The sequence below is a fragment of the Anopheles maculipalpis genome, chromosome 3RL (genome assembly GCF_943734695.1).
Source record: "Anopheles maculipalpis chromosome 3RL, idAnoMacuDA_375_x, whole genome shotgun sequence".
NCBI lineage: Eukaryota > Metazoa > Arthropoda > Insecta > Diptera > Culicidae > Anopheles > Anopheles maculipalpis.
The window spans coordinates 37,188,114-37,210,360 of NC_064872.1; the positions used below are offsets into that span (position 1 = coordinate 37,188,114).

Below are 22,247 nucleotides of genomic sequence, written 5' to 3' on the forward strand. Positions count from 1 at the left end.
TGATGCGTAGAATATTACACGACTCATCCAAAATGAAATTCAATCACTGTGATGATTTATGACGCGCTGCTGCTATAAGTGTGTCTGCTCGGCATCAATTCTGATGACATGGCGCGTGTGTCGTTAGTTGGTTTTTTTTATTCATAGTGTGGACTGCTGGTTTAGTCTTACACTCTCATGCACTCACTTACACACAAAAACACACGCGTACGATCTAAATCGAGTAAGTATGTTACATCTCTGCTCGTAAAGTCCGTTGTTTTAACGTGCAAATGGCCACTGGAGGATGATGCATGTATCTCTGCAGCATGTAGTATTTTGGCACTAAAATTCTATCACAACTTTAGACTCGCTAAACTGTCTTCTTCTCATATCCGTGACGCCATTCGCCAGCTGAAAGCTGTAAGGAAAAAAAGAAAAAAAGCAAAAACGAAAAATTATAAGTGACTATCATTTTGTGCAGAAAGGTGGAGAATGTGGCAGGATTTTAGAACGAAGACACACATGAGCGCACCAGCACGAAGCAGCAATCTAGTAATTTATGGCAGAATAAATTTCGCTTAATGCGACAGCGACAACGGGAGAACATGGGATTTTGATAATTTAATACACCATCCACACCATCGTTGGTAGCAGCGCAAGAAGAAGCATTTTTACCTCTCAAAACAATACCAAAGCGGTTGGAGGTGAGAAGCCGGAGAAAGAGACAAAAAAAGAATCACAGCATAAGACAGAAACCACCACCCCCGGGGGGGTCAGTTGCTACGTGGGGCGTCGTCTGTCCCGGTTTGTATCGGTTTTCTTTCTCGATTTTTTTTTGTTTGTGTGCGTGTGAGTAAACGAAATTCGAGCCATTACGTCGAAGAATGGACGCGAACTCGCTCGCCCGTTAATTTTTATGTTTCGCGATGAATATGTCTTTATCAGTTTGTTGCACTAATTTAATGGTGACTTACGATAGGGATGCATTTATCAAAACACGGTACCGAGCAGCGCGGTGCGAGAAAGCAAGGAAACAAGCAATTACGCTCGCTCGACGCCATTTCACCCCCATTGGCCAAAAGGGTAATAATCATTAAGAACATAACTTTCCTGGCAAAGCTGTAATCGTTTTTTTTTGTCGCTGTGGTGCGAGGTTTTTTTCGATTTTTTTTTTCGTGTAAAGCTGTTTTTACCTGTAATTCGATTTTAGCTTTAGCCAGGACTCCTTCCCAGGGCTGACAACGTTTTGTTGTTTTTAAATGGGCAGCTCAATTTGTAATTTATTCGCTCGTGTGCAATATGCTGTCACTTATGTACTGTGTGGTGTGTCCATGTTCACGGTATCTGGCAACATGTCCGACACGATTGCTGTCTCGCCCATTGAGCATTAATGAGCCGATAAAGATGTCTGTTGAATGAGGCTGGGCTTTTTGTTTTTGATGGTTAATTCATTTTCGTACGACATTTTTTTGTCTTGCTGTCTTGTTGGTGGTAATAAAATTAAACACACTCTAGTCCAGTGACCAGAATAAGCAACATGGAAATCGATTAAATCTTTAACACTCCTGCACAGGGAACAAGCGCAAATTGAAAAGTTAATCCAACCGTGGTAGTACTGACAATGTTCGTAATGCTACTCTTGTGTAAAGTAATGGGATGACTTTGTGAGTGGTAGAAGCAGTGCTTCTGCCTTTCTGAAATCAGACACAATTTGAATGTTTAAATCAATTAACTATCATGTATTTTCAAAAGGCAGGACCGAGGTTGAAATTCTATCGGGGCCGTTCACCCGGTAGCTGTGAGCTGCTTAAGAAGAATTATTTTTGTGAAGTTTAATATAAAAGTTTTACTTTTAACTTATTCAATCAAAAATCTTCCTCATTCTTTGTTTTTATTATTTTTGTTATTTCATGCAGTCATTCATTTATTTACTGCATTAAATTTTTGCTTAAATTTCTGATATTTTTGATGTTATATTTAAAAAACCTGTAATTTAGATTTTTAAGATGTACGAATTTAAGCTCATACCACTGTACGTACAACTCCAAAGCGTTACATCGAAAATGTAACACAGCTGCCAATTCAGAGTAAACCCCAAATATAACAGTAGCGCACTGAGGATCCTGTGTGTTGGGATAACTTTTCCTCAAACTTCCCCGAAAGGACTTCACGCGAGTCCAGCACAAAGTTTCGATGGAAAATTTCTTCGATATTATTAGCATCATTATCTTTCCAGTACAGTGGGCAAATGGGCGCCTAGGTCGGACCGTAATGCGACCACGACCACCCGTACCGTACTACCTTGCTCGATGGGCGTCGCCTTATCTGGCCGCGTTGTCTTAATGTGTGTCACTCCATTAGGCTGGCAGTTATTAATGCAAACCTGATTTTTGCAACCATAAGCAAAATTTCGATTAAAGTTCTTCATTCGCTTTTTGTTCTAAATATCGACTGAAATGACAATCCACTTCGAGCGCTTATGAAAGTATGGCTGAGAGTTAATTGAATTCTGATATTAAATTTACACCCAGTCTTTGTGAGTTTTGGGAGGTCGCTTCTCCGGTGGGGAATCATTTTTCTCGGAAGGATGTTAATCAGGTCACAGGCAGGGTAAACTACCAGACAGCTTAATAGAACGAGCCTCCAACGTTTGCTGTCGTAGGATAATAATAATACTAATAATAATATTGGCCAGATCGCCTTCAGGCCTTTGGGAATGAAACTTCTTACTCTGGAACTTGCTTGTTGCCCTCCTGCCATAACAGCTGGAGGTGGTGAGTTTAATAATTTTCTAATTATAATTTTTATGCTCACAACCACAAACTCCCACGCGATTCGATCCCATCGTCAGGTCGAGGTTGCCCGATGCAATTCTACAAAGGTGGGCGTGGAGAGAAGAGCTTTGCGCTTAAAGTTGTCTAGGATACAGATGCTTACAGCCAGAGGAACCATTTTTACCCTTAAGCCTACACAAACAACACAACTCACTGTTGTGCCGGAGCATAATGGTATCGGAATCATCGAGCATTGCGGTTTTACACGCGGAAGGCAATCATCATCGAACCAATCCCTTTTCGCAGAAAGGTTAGGCTTTCTTTCCACGATGTTAGTTCGGCACGGGCACAGTATTGGGGGGGGGGGGGGGGGGGGGAATTTAATACGCCTTTAATGGTCCAATTATCTTTATGATTTATCGGTGCGATGTGTTTCCGGCCGTAATTACGTTTGGCGATGTTGGAAGGAGAAAGATTGAAGCCCCACCGGGTGGGAAAGATGTTTGAATAATCGTCATTGTCAACCGGGTGGTTGTTTCCGGGTTTGTTGGGTAATGTGGTTGGTTAAGGATCGTTGTGGCGAAACAATGTTGCCAACTCGGTTGGTGGATCGCTAGCGGAAGTAGCACTGTACATAATTTCCTGTTACACGTGAAGTCTTTCGTCGTCTTGTGGGCGTCCTTATACACTAACGAGCTGCACTGGAAAGAGTTACGCCATACCTCCATGCACCGGATTCCAACTACGACAAGTCCGGACAAGACAAGTGTCGACGGAAGGGTTTGCCGGTATGCAACGTTGTCAGGATGTCCTTCTTTGTCGGGACACGTACGCGGGTGAAGGAAAGGGAGTAAAACTTTCGCTCGAAGTACGCTTCAACTAATTTTGTAACCAACTGTCTCTGCTTCCTAGCGACGCTGTTTAGTAATTTTGTGCTTCCTTTTAATTTTTCCTGTGTACCGTTCGTACATAACACCATTTTTTTTTTCACTCATCTGTCAGTTTAAAGAATAGTTAAGCTGTGCTGTTGAAATTTTGCAATTTTTGCATTCCGTGCCACTTTACGTCGTTCATACTGATATCTGGAAGGATGACGCTAATTTTAGCTTTCTTTTTTGCATTTCCACACATTTCTCTTCCACTAATTCGTTCATTAATGGGCTCTCGTGCAAAAGTGCATGAAAGTAGACATAAGCTGGGGTTTACCATGAGAATAACAGCTAGTTTTTTATGACACGGAAAAACTTAAAAGATTAATGAAATAGTGGGAAACTAGGTCTCATTGCAGGTGTCATTTGCAGGCGTAATGAAACACCTTTATGATTAATTATCATTAAAGATGGTGAGCTATTTACGTACTCTCTGTTTAGTTTAAAAAATAGTTTAAAGATAATTTAAATTTAAAGTCATATGGCAAATTAAGATGTAGTTTAGGAGTGAAAAGTTTAGGAAATTCATGTATTGTAAAAGTAGAATACATTATTTAGAATATTTATCAATGTTACGTATTCACAAACGACATTTCGAACCAACAAGAATGATTAACTGTGGCATTATATTATTACCCCCTGATTTTCTTCTTCTTCCTTTTCTTGGCTTAGCGACCTCTAAGGTCATGCCGGCCATCGAAATGACATACTAGACTGCCGACGATACCACGTACGTAGTTGAATAGTCAGTCCTCACTATGGGGGACGGTCCGGCTGGGATTTGAACCCCGATCCTGCCGTTTGAAGACCGGCGCCGCTGTCGCCTACACCACCGGGCCGTCTCTATGCCCCTGTGATGTGGCGTATAGACATTGTGAAATTGAGCACTAGGTACAGCTCAATACGACATCACAAAATGAGATTTATATATGTAAAGCTTACCAGAATATCAACCCTGATAAATCAAATTAGGATTTCTAACTCATTTTAGAAAAACTTGTTGTAGTCAAACTGCCTTGTTTGAATGCATTAGCCTGATTTAAGTAGAATTTATTAATTTTACTAAGCATTAAATTTACCAAGCATAGCAATACGGCCAAGCCGCCCTGCACGGGTAAAAAATTATTTAGCATAATAAAATATGCTAATACCGCTTTTTCTTTAATTTGTTAATTTCCTATCTCTTAGTTGCAGTTATTTGCACAGTAAAGTTTTAAAGCGTTACTTTTAATACACTAATACTTTACACGGAAAATCAAAAGCATTATCCGATACTGAACACATTAAATTCAAAAATCCGTAAATACTGCTTCAGGTAGACGGGACTTATCTTTTTATGCTAGCGAGGGTTAGAGGCTCATATTCGATTCCTCTTCACGTTAGACAGCTAGAAAGATAATATCAATGGTCGAATGATGGAAAAAGGTTCATAAGTAGTATAAGTAGTAATATATATATTTTTTTTGTACATTCCGTACTGCTTGGTGAGCTATGTCTTCTGAATATCAACGGGCAGCTCAAGATGTAGATTTAAAGATGAGCGGAATAGGTAGTCGCCTTAGGCCCCCAACAGCGGCTTCATATAAGGATACTCGTATAATGGTCCCCGTATTAGAAGATTCATATTAGGAGCTCTGTACGGAGATCCTCATGTTATTAATTCCCATAAAGACGAATTTTACATACAGGAAAGGGTCTTTAAATGGTGCTTTGACCAATCTAAAAACATAATAAAAGGTAAAACATTAGCATTTGTTCCATAGGAAATAATATGACAAAATTTTAGCAATCATCAATCAAACAATAAGTTATGGCTTACTAGAATTGCTGTTACCACGTAGTTGGATAGTTCCTCACTACGGAGGAAAGGTTCGGATGAGATCTGAATTCCGGTCCTGCCGTTTGAAGACCGGCACAGATGTTGCCTATATCAACGGGCCGCTCCGAACAAACAAACAAATAATTACGAATACTTAATTGCAGAACAGAAATTCATCGACATCCTTAATTTTATGTATTTTTTGATTTGCCATTGGGAATAACAGTTTAAAGTTTGCAAAGGTTTTTTTTATTACAATTTAGTTAGAATTTTCTACCAAGAACCCACAAAGAAAAACCAGACACGCGAAACATTCAAACTATTTCTACTAAACTGTATTCAATTTGCTTGAGAGTGAGTGTTAAAAGTCTTGCTAAAGCTCAATAATTCCCCTGAGTACTCTCCCCGCGCGCGGCCTTTGTAATTCCATAACTTCGACCCTAATACCAGGTGTTAGTTAACATGCAAAGCTCATGTCTTCAATACCGTTTGCGTACTCATTGTGACACGTGCACGCCGAACACCATTCAGCATTTTGCCCAAGGTTTTCATCAGGACCAAGTTCGGCCGGTTTGATCTAAGCAGCTTTATGCTCACGACTCGAACTCAAGCGCTACCCCGAGCGATCCTAGCGAGAGGTAAAATAAATTAAGATAGTTGAAGCACCGAGCTTTGCCTTTCACTTCTATTCATTCCACTACAGGTAAGTGGTTGCCTTTCCCGGTTTTTGTTCCTGATAAAATACGATTGCGAATGTGTCCTCTCGTCTAGGATCTTTTGCTTCGTCTATCGCGGCGGGGCCCAACTGGGCTGAGGACTTAATTGAATAGTCTTACACATCGTATCAGACGAAAGCGTCGTTCCACACGTTGCGATTGTATTTCGGAAGGCAGTAAGAGGTAGACAGGAGTATACTGTGGGTGAAACGAACGAATGAAATCACTTTACACAAACGCCGTAAGCTGCTGCACCTTTTGGCCCGAAGAAGAAGCTCTTCTTTAGCGAAGATGAAGGTATGTGTACGGTTTAATTCTTCGCGTCGTTCACACCGCAGGTGGAAGAATGTCTCGAGGTTTGATTTATTAATGACACAACTTTTCGCGGTATTGGTCGGAGGGAAAAGGCTCGGAAACCATTTTCACTATTATATTGTTCGTTTTCGGAGCAATTTTCTTAAGAAAAAATAACTTGTCTATGGAAGCATTTTGAAAAGATCTCTCAAATAAGTTTTCGTCCTGACGTTATACTCTATCACTGCTGACGGAGAACAGGGAGCTTTTTTTTTTTTGACTCTGTTGGGCTCTGTCCCTAGTGGCGTCTAACCTACCGTGTAATGGAAAATGCAATTCCTGATGGGAACAAAATCCATTTCATCGTTCGCATCCTTTCGAGTTTTGAGCTGGGAGTGCAGAAAATGCGGTGCTGATCTTTTTTGGTAGAAAATGATCTGTCGGTTGGCTCGTAAAAAGGCACTTTTGTGCTTTTTGTACTGGAGCAGAGTCAGATTATTGCTGTAACACCAGCAACAAGAGAAAAGGTTCCTCAGCGACAGATGGCCCTGGGGAGGTTGTCGCATGAAAAAAGCCGCGCACACCATCGACATTCACATGTATTATAATTTTTCACCACATTAAATCACAGTTGTCGTCGTATAATCCTACACCGCACCACGTTTTTTTTTTATAGCGAATGGAGCGGTGAGAGTTTGAGGAAAATGGCTGACCGAACCTCTCTGCTAGCATTGTCTTTTGTTGCAAACAACCAGCATTTGTGGTTACGTGACAGTATGTTGCGCTCGTACCACTTCCATTAGTCCTTTCTACTGTCAGGGCAAAATACAGCGCAGAAAGCGAGCAAATAGAAACCACCATAATTCCGTTCTCAAACTGAAGAAGGTCATAAAAATGATTCGCCCTTCCCGGAATCCTGCCTAAACTGGAAGGGAAATCCCACACAAATCGTGCACTTACAAGGCACATGCATAGCATAAAGATGCAAAACTCAAATGGATGGTACAGTCCGACACAAAAAATCACTCATATCGCTGATATCCTAGCTCCGAGAAAGAATGGTCTGGGAATATTTCGCTGAATCGCTTCGGAACAGTTGAAGTGAATTTACCCTGCAGATTGTTTTTTCCCGCAGGGGTTAAAGGGAAAATAAAGGAAAATAAACCATAGCATAATGCGGTTTTGTTTCGCGAATACATTACGCATTTGGTTTGCAGTTGTTTCAGTGATTAAATTTACTCAAGCAGTACCAGAAACGGTTTTTTACAAACAAAAAAAATTCTAGCAAGTTCGAACTTAATTTTCATAAAAACATCTTTGATGATTTAATAATCCGCAAAAAGCTGGCGAGGCAAAAAAATCTCTTAAGGCAATTCTCGTAACGAATTGATTTAGTAATACAGTAATTTGAAACGATAATAAGTTGCGTGAAAGAAGCGTTGGATAAACATACAATATGAGACTCTTCGTAAAAAAAAACAGATAAAAAAGATACTCTTCTTCGTAGAAAGCAGCTGGTCGCTGGTGCCAACAACATTACTGTGACGAGGAAGCGAATGGGGTGTATACAGTTACAAAGTTCTTCCAAGCTCGGAGATAGCGCCCCACAAAACCATCTTTAGCTTTTATAGTTTGTCAACTAGTTTCTCAAAACCTAATTACCACTAATCGCTTTTCAGCAGGGATGTATCGGAGCATCACCATAAAGCTAGGATGAGCAACAAACGACGACAGAGCACTGACTCGCTCTTTATCGTCCTTCGTCGGAAGGATAGGAAAATTATAATCTTTATCGAATGGCGTTCAGCGCATCCCGTTGGCTTTGGGCGATTGATCCAAGACACCCAACGTACAAGCACAGGCAAAGTTTAATTACAGTTTTATAAACGATCAATTACAGTTTTGTATCGGTGATTGAATAGTTTGTAATTAGTTTCAGAGGAGATATTCAATGGGTGGCAAGCATTACGAAGGATAATTGGAAGGATTCTATGTAACGATTGAACTGATAAAAAAAGAGAATATAATTTAATCAGCCTGCGGCAGAATATATTTTTGTTGGATTTGCAAATGAAAAATGGATATGTTGCAGTATCGTAGATGAAGCGCTCAGTATAAAAACGAAAGAAATTGTTTCATAGTTTGTGCGCAAATCTACTTCCACGGTCTTCTACGTACAACAATTTGATTTAAATTAGATAGCTTAGATTAAGAGGAGGCGTGTTAAGAACTTGGAGGAATATGTTCGGAAGAAATGTTTGGTGAAAAAATCGTTCTGAAAACAAAAGATGAATACAATAACGTGACAATACATAAAAATAAGCATTTGTAATTCTCTGAGAAGATTAAAAAAAGGGCAAAGATGATGAAGCAGAACTATGGCCCGACAATGAATATTTTTACCGACTTAAACAGATGATGCAAAATTTAATTTGAGTCATTCCTTTGCCTGGTTTCTGGAACATCTTAAATGCTTGTATAAATAATGTCTTTCCTTATAAATGTATATTTTGCTATTATTTGAAAATAATTCAAAATGTAATAGTTTTAACTTAAAATATTGCTCTATCTTTGCTCATCCACTACAGTGCGTATAGTCCAGATAAAACCACCCAAAAAACCACGCTTGTTTTTCTACGGAATTAAGCAAAATCTGGTTCACAACATTTGAAAAGTGAGTCCTTGTAGTGTCGGGAAAGGTAACGAGCAGTACGAACCAAAATCCGCCCTGACCCGACAGCATGGTACAACAGGCCACTCATCTTAACATTAATTTGCGGGCTTCCGCTTTGCTATCTTAATCTCAATCTTAGACGAAACTTTTTCATGTACCATTAAAACTTTAACAACTTCATTCGTCCCTTCTTTTGTACTGAACTGCCCGTTTCTCCACCAAATGAAAATAAAAACCCCATACCCAGTCGCTATTGCTGGGATCAAGTGTTGCTTTCAAACATCGCAGAGCTTTGAGTTGAGTTGTGTAGGATTGTGGTTGCTTTAGTGTAATGTTTTCCTTCTTTTCTAAAAAAAGCCTTTCTGAAAAAAAAACCAAAACACTGCTTAAAGCGTGCTCATCTCGCACGGTGTAAGTGTGAATAAATTGAATTTTTAACATAATCTCCATTCTTATTACTTCCGGTGCTGATCCCACAATCGACACGTTAGCCTTCGTAACGAGTCATGTAACGGCTAAGGCAAAATGGAGTAGATGGGAAAAAAAGTTTTTTAAATAACGAATCCAGTTTGAGTTTGCAAGAGGACGCACATTCACTTCAACAAGGAACTCGAATGAACTGACAGCGGGCAGCTGGTCAGATGCGATGGAAAACTTTAGCGGAATGTTTCAAACATTCATTCAATCACCTTCGTTTCCGTGGCTGCTCAAGCCTTAAATCTGCTGGGCGGTTGAAATGAATGAAAATGAAACGGAAAAGGCAAAATTCAGTTTGGCTAACCGAAAAAACTTAGCTTTAGTGAGGTAGAAGAAAAAAAGAAACTAATGCTCAGTTAACCACCCGTCTGAAGGAAAACTTTCACAATAATAGAATGTTTTGATGGATGCAACGAGCAGGAGAAGAAACGTGAAAACCCCTCAGGAAATGAAACAAATTATCAACAAATGGTTAAACTTTACGTTTTAAAGTTTCTTTCAACATTTTCCTACACCAAAATTTTGCGATTTCAATAGAACGAACTTTTTGTAGAACTTTTTAGAGCGAACGAGGAGAACCTCCTAGATAGCGAAGAAACATTTAATTTAAAACAAAAGCGAACCTTCAACAATAGAATTGTAAGTAAACCCTCTTTTACGCTGCATTGATTTTACGTTGCTTCCCATTATTTTATCCCACGTTTTACACGTCTTCATAATTAACTGATAAAACCAATAAAATGTGAATAAAAACTGTACACGAAAATACCGAAGGATGCGACCGTGAGCACAAGCATGGAGGGGGGGTGCGTTTTTAATTAGTTTATGATTTTTTGTTTCAGTCAGATTTCCTTTTCTTACGCAAAAGTTTACGAAAAGTATTTTTTCCCCTACTAATGAAGTTATTCACCGATTGGAAGCTTCTGCGTATCTCCGTTCTATGCCCACTCGGTATGGTTGCGGAACCAGAACAATAAAAATCTTAACGAAGATAAAAGAAAAGCCGATACAGCTTAATGCGTTACGTGTGTAAGCGAGCGTCAAGCGAATGAAACGGCAAAGGAATGGTGGAAAAACAAATAAATATTGGCATTTGGGTTGATTCCTTGTGGCCGCTGGCAGAAGGATAAAGCATTAGCCGCAAGCTGGTTGCTCTCGTCGATTTGTGTTGCGCACGTGGACAGAGTTGCGAAATAGATTTGCCCGAATGGTCGGAAAGGTTAGGTCTGGTGTGGGCATTGATAAGATCCAATGTGGCAGCAGGTAAATGCGATTAACGTGGTGATGAATGTAATTGATTTTATAGGATTTGGTGGATCAAAGCGTAGATTGTTTCGAAGAATTTTAATTATTCCGTTTTGTATTAAGGATGGTAAAATTTTCTTACATTTTATTATGTTCATTTGGTTTTTTTTTATGTTAAGATATCTTGCAAGTTATCAAGTTCAATTTATCACACATAAAAGCTTTTTTTAACTATTTAAGCAGCTAAATCCCATACAAACGATCACATTAACTTTCCTTCTTATGGCATGGTTCAGATGTTATTCGCTGCCAAGTTTAGTTTGGACACTTATAAACAATCTCCAAACAGATGAAGGGATAAACCTTGTATTTGAAAAGGAGATCGCTAACTATTTTCACACAAAGTACGCTGAACTTTATTCTGACGATACATCAAGGACTGATAATAATTCAAATAGCACAACAGATAACACATACTCATGCAATAGAGCAATACCTGAAAATTGCAATATCAACAAAGATTGTATGGACGATTTTACTCCAAGTGAAATTTTGAATCCAATCAAACACTCCTCCTCTCGCAAGTCTCCTGGTCCTGATGGGATTCTCAAGGACTTCAACGTTAGGATGTTTGACATAATCAACCGCGAACTCAAATACGTCCTAAATGACGCACTACATTGTCATTGTATTAGTGCCAAAAAAAGGAAAAGATAATGGTCTGGCTCAGTTTCGCCCTATATCTATTCTTAATATCTTCTTCTTAAAATACTTTCTAGAATACTAAAGCTTCGGATGCAATTATTGAAACATGGTAAATTATTTCTCCTGCCCAAAAATGTAGCAACAAACCAAGAAATATTTTTGAAGCTGTTCTTTCAGTTAAGGAATGAATAGTATACTTGAAGAGAAAGAGACTTGGTGGCAAATTGGTCTCATTTGATCTCTCTCAGGCTTTCGATCGAGTTGACGGAGGCTTCCTTTGGACAACAATGAGTTCATTTGGATTTAGTCTAGGATTAGTTGAGCCGCTTCAATTAATTGGCACTCGGTCTACATCTCGTCTACTAGTGAATGGACAACTATCCAATCCCTTTCCCACCCAAAGTTCGGTAAGACAAGGCCATCCCTTGTCAATGCTTTTTATCCTATACCTACATCAACTCATCACTGAGCTCCAAGGATTTGGCAACGAGCAGGATGACCTGATCAATGCATATGCCGACGATATCTCAGTAGTGACCACTTCCCAATCCAAGATAAAGCGCGTAAGAGAAGCGATCGAATCATTCGGAATCTGCTCGGGGGTTCTGCTCAACCTCGACAAAACAATATCACTGGACGTAGGACACATAACGCCAGCCAACCAGATGCAAATTCCTTGGCTTCGCACCGAAGAACGTCTTCAACTGCTGGGTATTTTGTTTTCGAACGATGTACGCAAAGCTATGGACAGCCCTAAACCTAAACCTGTGCCAAAAAATAACCCTTATAATTCATTCCTGTTACCCAAAGTATGGTACATTGCGTCGATCTGTGGTGCTCGCTCGATGGATATCGCTACGATCACTTCACTCATCGGCAGCTTCCTTTGGGATGGAAGTGGAGGAATAAGAGTACCCCTACAATAGCTGGCTCTTCCGCGATACCTTGGTGGGTTAAATCTTCAAATTCCGTCTCTTAAAGCACCTGCCCTTCTATGCAATCGCTACGTGACACATAGGGAAAGCTTGTGTTTTGAAGCAAAATTCATTAAACATACCCATGTTTAAAAATTGTGGTCCAACACCCGGCAACTCTTCCAACCAAATATCGAGAACCAACATCATCCAAAACTCTGAGAGCTGAAGCAACGAAAGGTTCATCAGATTCTAAGGTAGCGTTTGAAACTCCTTCCATACCGTGGAAAAAGGTTTGTAAAAACATCAGTTACAGGAGGCTTTCTTCCGAGCAAAGATCATGCCTGTTCCTGCTCATAAACAAAAAAAAAAAAAAAAACACATGCAGTTCACTTATACAACACACAACGAATACCGTCTCCGAAGTGCGCGTACTGTCCTTTGGATTAGACTTTGGAGCATAAATTTGCCTCATGTCCTAGGGTACTTCCGGCATGGATGATGATGCAGCAAGCATGTGATACTGTGATACTTGACTTCAACGATTTGCATGTTCCTATTCTAGACGGAATAAGACCAGCGCATACAACAATAGTTTTAAGGATTTTTGCAAATTATATCATCCACATCGCTGGAAACAACGATGCTGTGATTGATGTATATATACTGAATTGTTATTTGTAATAATGGTTTCTATGTAATATTTATAATACACAAACACACGAAATAAACGTTTAAAAAAGCAAGAAGAAACAGGATGCGCCTGTCCTGGGGTCAGTCTGCCGTTTTCAAAACAACTAAACCCTGATTGTAGACTAATTTATTGATTTCTTTCTTCGAACAGACGATCTAGCTTGCTGCTATTCTATCAAATCGGTTAATAACTGCCACCAAACATGCAGTATTTCAATACTCATTTCTTAAAATCTACAGAGTAATTCTGGAGCTCTATTTATATTCTATTTCATGGATCGATACCTGATAAGAGTACTTTTGCTTTGCAAATGATTGAAAATGTATTATGTTGAAGCGAAATGCTTCCAGTTTGCAGCGAAGCAATGAAATTATTGAAAAAGACAAAAGACAAACAAATGCCAAAAATTGTTGAACAGTTGAAATTGTAAATATAACTTAATATACGATTGAAATAATCGTACTTTAACATGCCTTACACAAAACCTTCCATAGTTGCATACCAAACATAACCACTCAGTTTTGCTTTCATTCCAAGTTCTTCACATGTCTGATTGTATCCCGTACTTAGTAGCAATAAAATCCAAACCATCCTGCCGCAGGTGGGCAATTAATCGTACAATTTATCACCAACTCTCAATCAGACCCGATATGCTGTGAGTCATTAAAACACTCCTCTTCAAGGATCATACATGCGGCAAAGAAGATGAGAAACTATCAAAGTATTTCATTCATTTTTTAGCTTTTTTTTTGTTGCTGTTAAGTAGTCCGATTAATATACTGCTCCAGCAAACCAAGTGACCTCCGAAATCAACCAGCATCCTCGTCCTTGTTCCTTCCGCTTACCTTAATGGTTCTTCTCCAGTCCCATTTCTTCATTATGGGCAAGAGCTTTTAATGAAGGATGAACAATGTAGTTCGAAACAGTGAACTAAGCGTATAAGTAAATTCTTGCCCTGAAAACTGCACAGCTGCACAGGGCAGCACTGACATTAACCCACAGGAGGTGTAACTTGTTAATTTGTGAAACGTTCGCAAAAGGTTCGCAATTCTGTCCTCGCGAATGGAACGAAAAACGAAACATGGTCGTAAAACAGACGGCACCGACACTTAACAAGCGTTTAATGAAACCTATTCCGTATAATTTCATTAAAAGCACTCGCTCCGGCTGGCTTCGTCCGCCGATTGCCAATCGTTGGCCGGGAAATGAACCACGATTGCCCTGACGACGATAAACCATTTGCATTCCGAGCAAACGGCAGCTCAGCACGGGTGATGATTTGCGCACCCGTGCCTCTCAATGAGAAGGATACTCGACGCGCACAGCTTGATGAAATGCATGATGCGGAGCTGGTATTGCTTTATCAGCAAGAAAATAGCTTCGGTTTAAGAGGATGGAAATATACTGCTCTACATTCGTTGCAAAGGAGCGAGGAGAGTCTAAAGCACCCTTGTGCTTTGTGTTCATCGACTGCGTAATGCAATTTGCTGTTCAATCAGTCGATAAACTGGTGATAGAATTTTAGTGTCCTTTTATTTGAACGGGAGCTTTTAGAGAAATTGTTTGCCAGTAGGTGCATGAAAGAATAACGTGAAAAATATATGAAATTTTCTTTAATCTGGATTCAAGCAATGAGAATGCAAACAAAAAGCTTTATAAAGTAGTGTATTTGCTTATTATCAGCAAATATAATATATTTTTCCATTAAACATCCAAAAGTACAATTCATTTATATCAACACAAAAGAAAAATACCTTGAAAGAGCACCTTTTAACGTAAGCGAATGGCAGGTATGAGTAGAAAAAAATAACTAAACACAAAAGAAAGGAAGCTGCACAAGCAAAGGCCACTGCCACAAAGAATGCAACTCATCCGGGCTACAATAAAGGTGAAAATTGCTATCCGGAAATATCTTTCACCTGCATTTCGCCGATGAGAAAGCGGTGCAGTGAATGTCACTCGCGTGGCACACACCAATCGGAGCAAATCAAAATACGGTGGCTTCATTCCATCGGCTAAAGCGATGGTACGGCACTTCCTGAGAAGATGTACAAACGAGCTGCAAGGTTACGGTTATTGCGATTTTCCGTTCCAAGTGTTGGATGGTGGATGGCGATCGGTGCACACGAGCGGATGCCTTGTTGCACTTATTATTGTGTGTTGTTATTGTTCGCTCGTCGGGTAGCGACTTTACTGGTAAGATTATCATTTAGTGTGAGTATATAAAAATGTGGTTTTTGAGGTTCAAATCTTGCTGAAATGAAGGAAAAACAGAAATTGCATGAGATTGCCTTCCGATAAACCCTTTCAAGATTGCGAGATAAATAGCGAAACATTCACATACTATTACACTTAATCGGAAGGGCAATTATGCTTCAGCATAGCAACTTCATGCACGCTTGAAACTGACCCACACATGCACTGATTCCACTTTTATGATACCTCTTATCGAGCGAATGAACGAACTGCACAAAACACAACTCCAACAGGTTTAGTATCGAGCTAGATAAAATCAGAGTCACTCTGTATTTCTGCTTCTGCTCCGGGTGAAAGAATAGCTATTTGGTATAAAAACGAAACATGGCTCAGGACACTCCTTAAACACACGCACACGTACAACCAATCGCAAAAAAAGCGGAAACTACACGCTTCAACAACTATTGAGGAAATTATCCGTTTAATGATCCATTTCAAACTGCACTGCTGGTAGCACGGTTCGACGCTTCGAAGCCAGCATAAAACAGGGGTTTTATGCCATTCCACCCGACCCGGTGCGTCGCCTAACCCGCTTCCTCGATCGGTTAAGCCTTTGTGTTCAGTGAGGAGAAAGAAAAGGAGGATTTTGAGGTGGTAACATACAAAAGGTTTACGGTTGATGATAACATTGTTTCAATCGATGTACAGCATGTCAATTACTCGGATTGCTTTTGCAGGATTAAAGAAAAAAAAGAACATCAGTACATACAAGATGTCTTCTTTGAAAACGTGTTGTTAAACGTTGCCAGGAGTTTTCTATTATTTCAGAAATGACGTAGTTAATACTGGATGATTCTCCTGTATCCGAGTGGAGGAAAAAAGCACACATTCAAATGTATCCGTAAGCTACTACACCTTCTTGGAAAGAAGAACCATTCTGTCTGTCACAGTGGGAAAATAATAGGTCATAGGATGGTAATTTTTTTGTGTTATTATAAAAACAATAGACAAAATTTTAAAAGACATCCCTCGCTAAAGTCTTTAGCTTTAAATTAGTAGGACGACCAATTTTGGCATCCATGACTTAATTTTGCCTCTATTGGTGTACAATTTCGGACTCCTGTTTGTTTATTAACATCGCTCTGAAGGGTGTCCTGTGAAGCACGGCCTTCGACATCCGGGACACGATTTTCACCCGATCTCTCCAATTACTTGACTTCGCGGATGGCATCGACATCATGGGACGGACAACGGCAGCGGTAAGCGAGGCTTACACCCGACTGAAACGCGAGGCCAATAGAATTAGATTGAGCATCAATGCGACAAAGACAAAATACCTGCTTGTCGGAGGCTCTTAACATGATTGAGCCCGACTCGAATGCAGAGTATCAGTTGACGACGACGATCTCAAGGTGGTAGAGGAGTTCTGCTACCTTGATACGATCGTAACTTCGGACAACAACGTAAGCAGCGAAATCCGAAGGCGCATTGTTCAGGGGAATCGCGCCTACTACGGACTCCACAAACTCCTAAGATCCAGAAGACTCCAACAACACACGGAATGCACGATTTACCGCACCTTGATACGTCCGGTAGTCCTCTACGGGGACTCCAATGCACTCGCCATTTTCGAACGACGGGTGCTAAGGACTATATTTGGCGGTGTGTGCGAGCAGAGCGTGTGGCGAAGGTGAATGAACTACGAGCTAGCTGAGCTGTTTGGCGGTGCTGATATCCTAACGGTAGTCAAAGACGGAAGGATAAGTTGGCTAGGGCACGTTATGAGGATACCGGAATCATGCTCCGCCAAGAAGGTGCTCGTCAGCGATCCGTTCGGCACGAGGCGTAGAGGAGCACAGCGAGCTCGTTGTCTAGATCAAGTGGAGTCTAATCTGTCGGAGATCGGATGCAGCCGTGGATGGAGGACTGCAGTCCTAGATCGAGTTTTCTGGAAACTGATATGCGACCTGACCATGTCGACGCGACGTGCTCAATCCTGAGCAAGCCAAGAAGAAGAAGCAGAAGGAGAAGGTTGGTCAAGTTAGGCTTACATGACACCGATTCATTATTAAGCTAGTCAATTCTTCGCTAGGGTGGTATTTTAGTTCGGTACCTTTCTACTAGCAAATGGCGTCATTATTTAGACCATCGAGCTGAAAATAAGGAAATATACATCATTTTAGATAATCAGTAAATCGATTTGGCGCTAAAAGCGACAAGGACCGGGGTTCAAATCATGTCCCGACCGTTCTACCGCTGAGCAGACTAAGTCTCGTAAGTCGTTAGATAGCCGGGGTGATCCAGCAGGTGGTTAATCTAAGGAAAATAAAATTGAATTCAGTTATTTATTTCAACCACAAGGTAAGTCTTGTAATTTTAACAGAGAAATTAATAAAGCCTTTCAAGGTAAAAATATACTGCTGTGTACAATTCAGTGCTCAGTTACACTTCGTTAGGAATTAATGATTGTAGTACCATTCATTGTTTTGTAAACATACTAGTGAACAAATGCTTTTTCAAATTAAAAAAAACTTTCAAAAATAACCACCTTGAGAACTTCATCGCTACGTATTATGTCCTTGCATTTTTTCATAGTACTTCCTTCAATTACTTATTTTTTCCGAACATGCATCAATACGTGAGAGGATGTTTTGAGTGCTTTAGACAAAAAAAACAAAAAAAACAAGGAGCTGTTATTGGGATTAAATTTGGAGAGTTATTTGCATTTCTTGGGAAAGCCCTGACCAAAGTTCAGGGCTTATCGTCCATATTTTTTCATCTACTACACTGTTTTTAATCGAATATATTCGATACGAGTGATGAACGTGCTACACCATACTGATGCATCGTAAAATAAAAACGCTTCACACATTCCAGACCAACCAACCGAACTCGACTCGATTGTGAGGGCCGCACACGTTACAAAAACGCAACATGTAACATGTCTATCACAAGTAGATCAAACAACCCTACCCGGCACGGTAGGCTGTAACGAGAAGAATATTACTGTGGACACTTCAAATGGGTTCCTGGTACCTTTTGTTAGCTTCTGTTCGATGGCTGCATTCAGCTACATGAAGGGTCAAACATAAAAAGGGACGGTCCGCATAGTGTAAATAAAGCAACTAGGCTGTGTGTGGGTGTTTTTGTTCTTTTTCAAAAAATTCAACCAGGAAGTTGCCCACATCCGGAACCGCCACAGTTCACGGTTAGCACGAGGTCCGTTTGAGCTTTGAACTTCAATCCCTTGCTAGCGAAAGTACAACAGCGTCGAGATCGATGATGCTCACTGCGGTTGACCTGTGCGCTCATGTGCTGTATGGACTACGCTGATGAATTGCGATGAAGCGTTGGCGCTTTTGCGTCCCACGTGAGCACGCTTCACTGGCGCTTCCGGAGTAAAAACAACATTTTTCAATTTTCATCTACGGTGTTGTGTTTCAGCGGAATGTATTCCCTGATGAAGTTGGCTCGTTTCCGTAGCCAACACATGTGCTTTTGTGCTACAGATGAAGTTATATTGTTAAAATGGCTGTTGTGAGGCAAAATAGAACAACTTTTTTTATTGGTAAAATGATGCAAATAATTCTCAAATAAATAATGTATCCCTCCGCTTAAGGCAACTGAAATCAGAATGGAAAAAGCCTGTGATTCCTAATCAAAAGTGAGCAAAACTTCATCACAATGACGACCCCTAACTATTCGTCCTTGGGAACTTATCTACCAACGACACTGGTCCTTCTTGATGTCTGTTCACACGCTTTGAAGGACATTGCAGCAGCGATAAGTTACTTTCGGTCGTTAGTCATAATTAAATGTTGGCTTCCTCTTGCTATGAAGATGCTGTCGTCAGTCAAGCGAAGGCGACGGCAAGCAAAATTAATTTTCTCCACTGTTTGCTAAAATTCGTGCAAACACTGTGTCAAATTTAGCTTCCGGGTCTAATGTGCTGCACCGTCGAATAGGTCCTGTTCTAGAAGATCCGGTTAGGCAAGTTAAACACGATGACGTGGAAGCTATTTTGCTACGAAGCAGATCTGTTGTTGGGCCGATAAAACATGTTACGTGAAATTGATGGCAAACATGGGGCGGTTTGCAAGCCGAAAACAAATTGAAGCGAAATCCACAAATTGATACACAAGGTAGTAAAACAGTCTCATTTCCATGGATGCATAAAATATCCATCCTTTCACTTATGAAGTTGAGTACTTTTCGCTTGATAAAAAAAAACATTTTTTTGGCATCATTTACAGAGTAGTTTATTGGACAGCAATATTAAGCCTGAACTTGAGCTACATTTAACGATATAGAACAATAAACCAACCCAGTTTATGTGCCATTCAATCGATCGAAACGAAAATGGTTTCCGTGATATGCACACAACACCATCAAAAACAACCGTACGGACAAACATTAAATGTTTTTGTTTCATTTTGCTTCTTTTAAATATCCGACATTATTATAAAGTTTGTTGACGTTCCACTCCCTGCTTCATATGCGCAAAACTGATGAGCACTCAAAACACTGGCGTTTGGGACGCAAAAATCATCAGCTTTGGCGAAAGTTGTAACTGGTGATGCAAGAAAACCGGCACCAGAAAATCAAATATGTGAAGGCTTTTGAGTTTCTGAATTTACAATAAAAAGCAATCTTCCATTTATGCGTCTTTTCTAAATTGCTTCTTAACAAGCGGCTGGCCCCGGGAGAGGGAAGTATAAGCAGCGAAACAAACAACCACCAACCCAGTCAGCGATCAGCACCGATCCGTCCGGGTGTGATGGGTGAGTGACGAGAATCATCCAGAATCGGTTCATATGCGTGGTTCAATCTTGTTTTTCGGTCTCTCGTCTTAATGCCCCAGACCGAGCAGTTACCAAGGTGCAATAATAAACACAAATTTGAAAAATCCGCAGCCTTCTTTCCGTAGAGATCATAAAAATATGCCTACCGCCCATTAAAAGCTTCCACCTCGACCGGACTGGAGAATTAAATAAAAACCTTTTAGATGGCGGCATCCGGGCGCGATGCGATTACAACGGTGCCAGAATTGGAAAACAAGAACAGGATAAAGAAGTTTAAAAAAATACGAAGCACGTTTCCAATATAAATTTTATTAGTAGGGTTGTGTTGTGGCCGATACGATCGTCCATAATGACTGACTTATCGTAACCCGCAACAACCTGTCTTTTCTGCGTCTTTTTTTTTTTAAAGGAGAAGCAAATCGAAAACACCCAACGCGTTGGCGTTCCGTGATGCGATTGAAATCCTTTCAGTGGTCAGTGGGTTTTGTGCATCTGTACCCCTGGCAAGCCATCAACGTTGCACCTAACGGGCCAATTTGGTCACCTGTTCCTTTAGCTATGGGCACGTCGCAAGTTGAATTGCATCGCAGGTGAGTTTGGGTTTTTATGACCCTCAAAGCCTCTATGCTGCACTGAGGAGTTTGCTTTTATTGCGAATCTTGATCAAATCATTCCTCGGTACAAAATGACCCACAACGAGCTGCAACCGACGATGCAGCACGGCAATAACTGCTTCGTGATTGCATTTAAAATCGCCCCCTCGATCACGGCAAACGAAGAAATTGTCGGAATATGTGTATGTGTGGACTATTATTTTACAGCCTCTTTTTAGCGTCTTAATACATCCGAGCATCTGCGAGAAAACGAGAAACACAAAGAGGGAGGGAAAATAACCCTTAAGACATTCGCCCTTTAACCTCGCGCGTTTGTTTGAAGGAATTGAAGGAAGTGTTGCGCCGATAGTCGGGTGGGGGTTGCATTTAACGGTTTATTAAATTTACGCGACACCCCACACGTTATCTTCGTGATCGGTCATCGATCGGTTTTTGGCACGATCGAGTAACGCCTACCGTGATATTATGGGAATGGCACGTACAGATAGGTAGAATTATTTCTTGTTTTTTCTTTTCGTTGTTCGCAAAAGCTTAATTTTCTTCAACATCGTCATCATCATAATCATAAGCATAAGCGATACATCGTAAACTGTACGTTTGGTCGTGCCCTTAGGGTGGGCAGTGTTTTTTGCACATCGGTGGGAACCATGTGTGAATGCTTTAAAAACAGATGCACTAGCTGGCTTTATGGTTTGTGTTGATTTTTTGAGATCATTTTTATTATTAATTTTTTGTTGGTATTGCATTATTGAACAAAACTGAGTTTTTGTTTATTTTACTATATTTTGTGTTTTGTGAGCTGAATTAGATTTTTTTTCGAGTATCACCATGACATGAGACATTTGTCGTACTAACACTCACTTAGGCTTCTGAGTTGAGGACTTCGTCCAGCTAAGCGTCCGTCCATCTCAACTTCTTTTTGTTTTCAGGATGATACTCTGAAAGAACTGTCCTCCTATAAGGGACACCCATATTTTGTTCACCGTAGAGAACTTTATGTGATTCTATAAGTGCTCTTAAAACTTTTACCGTAACTGTGATCGGAGAATAGTTGTAAAACAATGTCAAGCAAAACTTTCAAATGTAAAATTGTTTTCAAAATTCATTCTGGAGCAACTGAAGTACGGCAACAGAACAGTCTGTAAGAAGTCATTTAAATAAACTTCTGTAAAACATTTCCGTCAACTAACTAACACCATCAACACCCGAAGCTAATTCCGTTTGATATTGGAATGAGTTTTATAGTTATGAGCACGACGAACTTTTTCCTATTTCCCAAGCAGCAATGCCACAGCATAACCGCTAACGAACATTTTGACCACCTTCCGAAAAACCTTCTGGAATGCCTCGTGCATAAAAAAATCACGCCTACCAAGTGGTAAAAGTACACTGTACTTTTTAGAAGGATACTT

General features: G+C 40.3%; 2 protein-coding genes across 3 annotated transcripts in view; both read left to right on the forward strand.

The window, feature by feature from the left end:
* The window catches only part of LOC126564702 (ATP-dependent RNA helicase me31b), a 515,322-nt gene that overhangs the window by 279,408 nt on the left and 213,667 nt on the right, over positions 1-22,247 (forward strand). The gene's annotated exons all lie outside the window — the stretch shown is intronic.
* The window catches only part of LOC126565860 (carbohydrate sulfotransferase 11-like), a 227,238-nt gene that overhangs the window by 83,570 nt on the left and 121,421 nt on the right, over positions 1-22,247 (forward strand). The gene's annotated exons all lie outside the window — the stretch shown is intronic.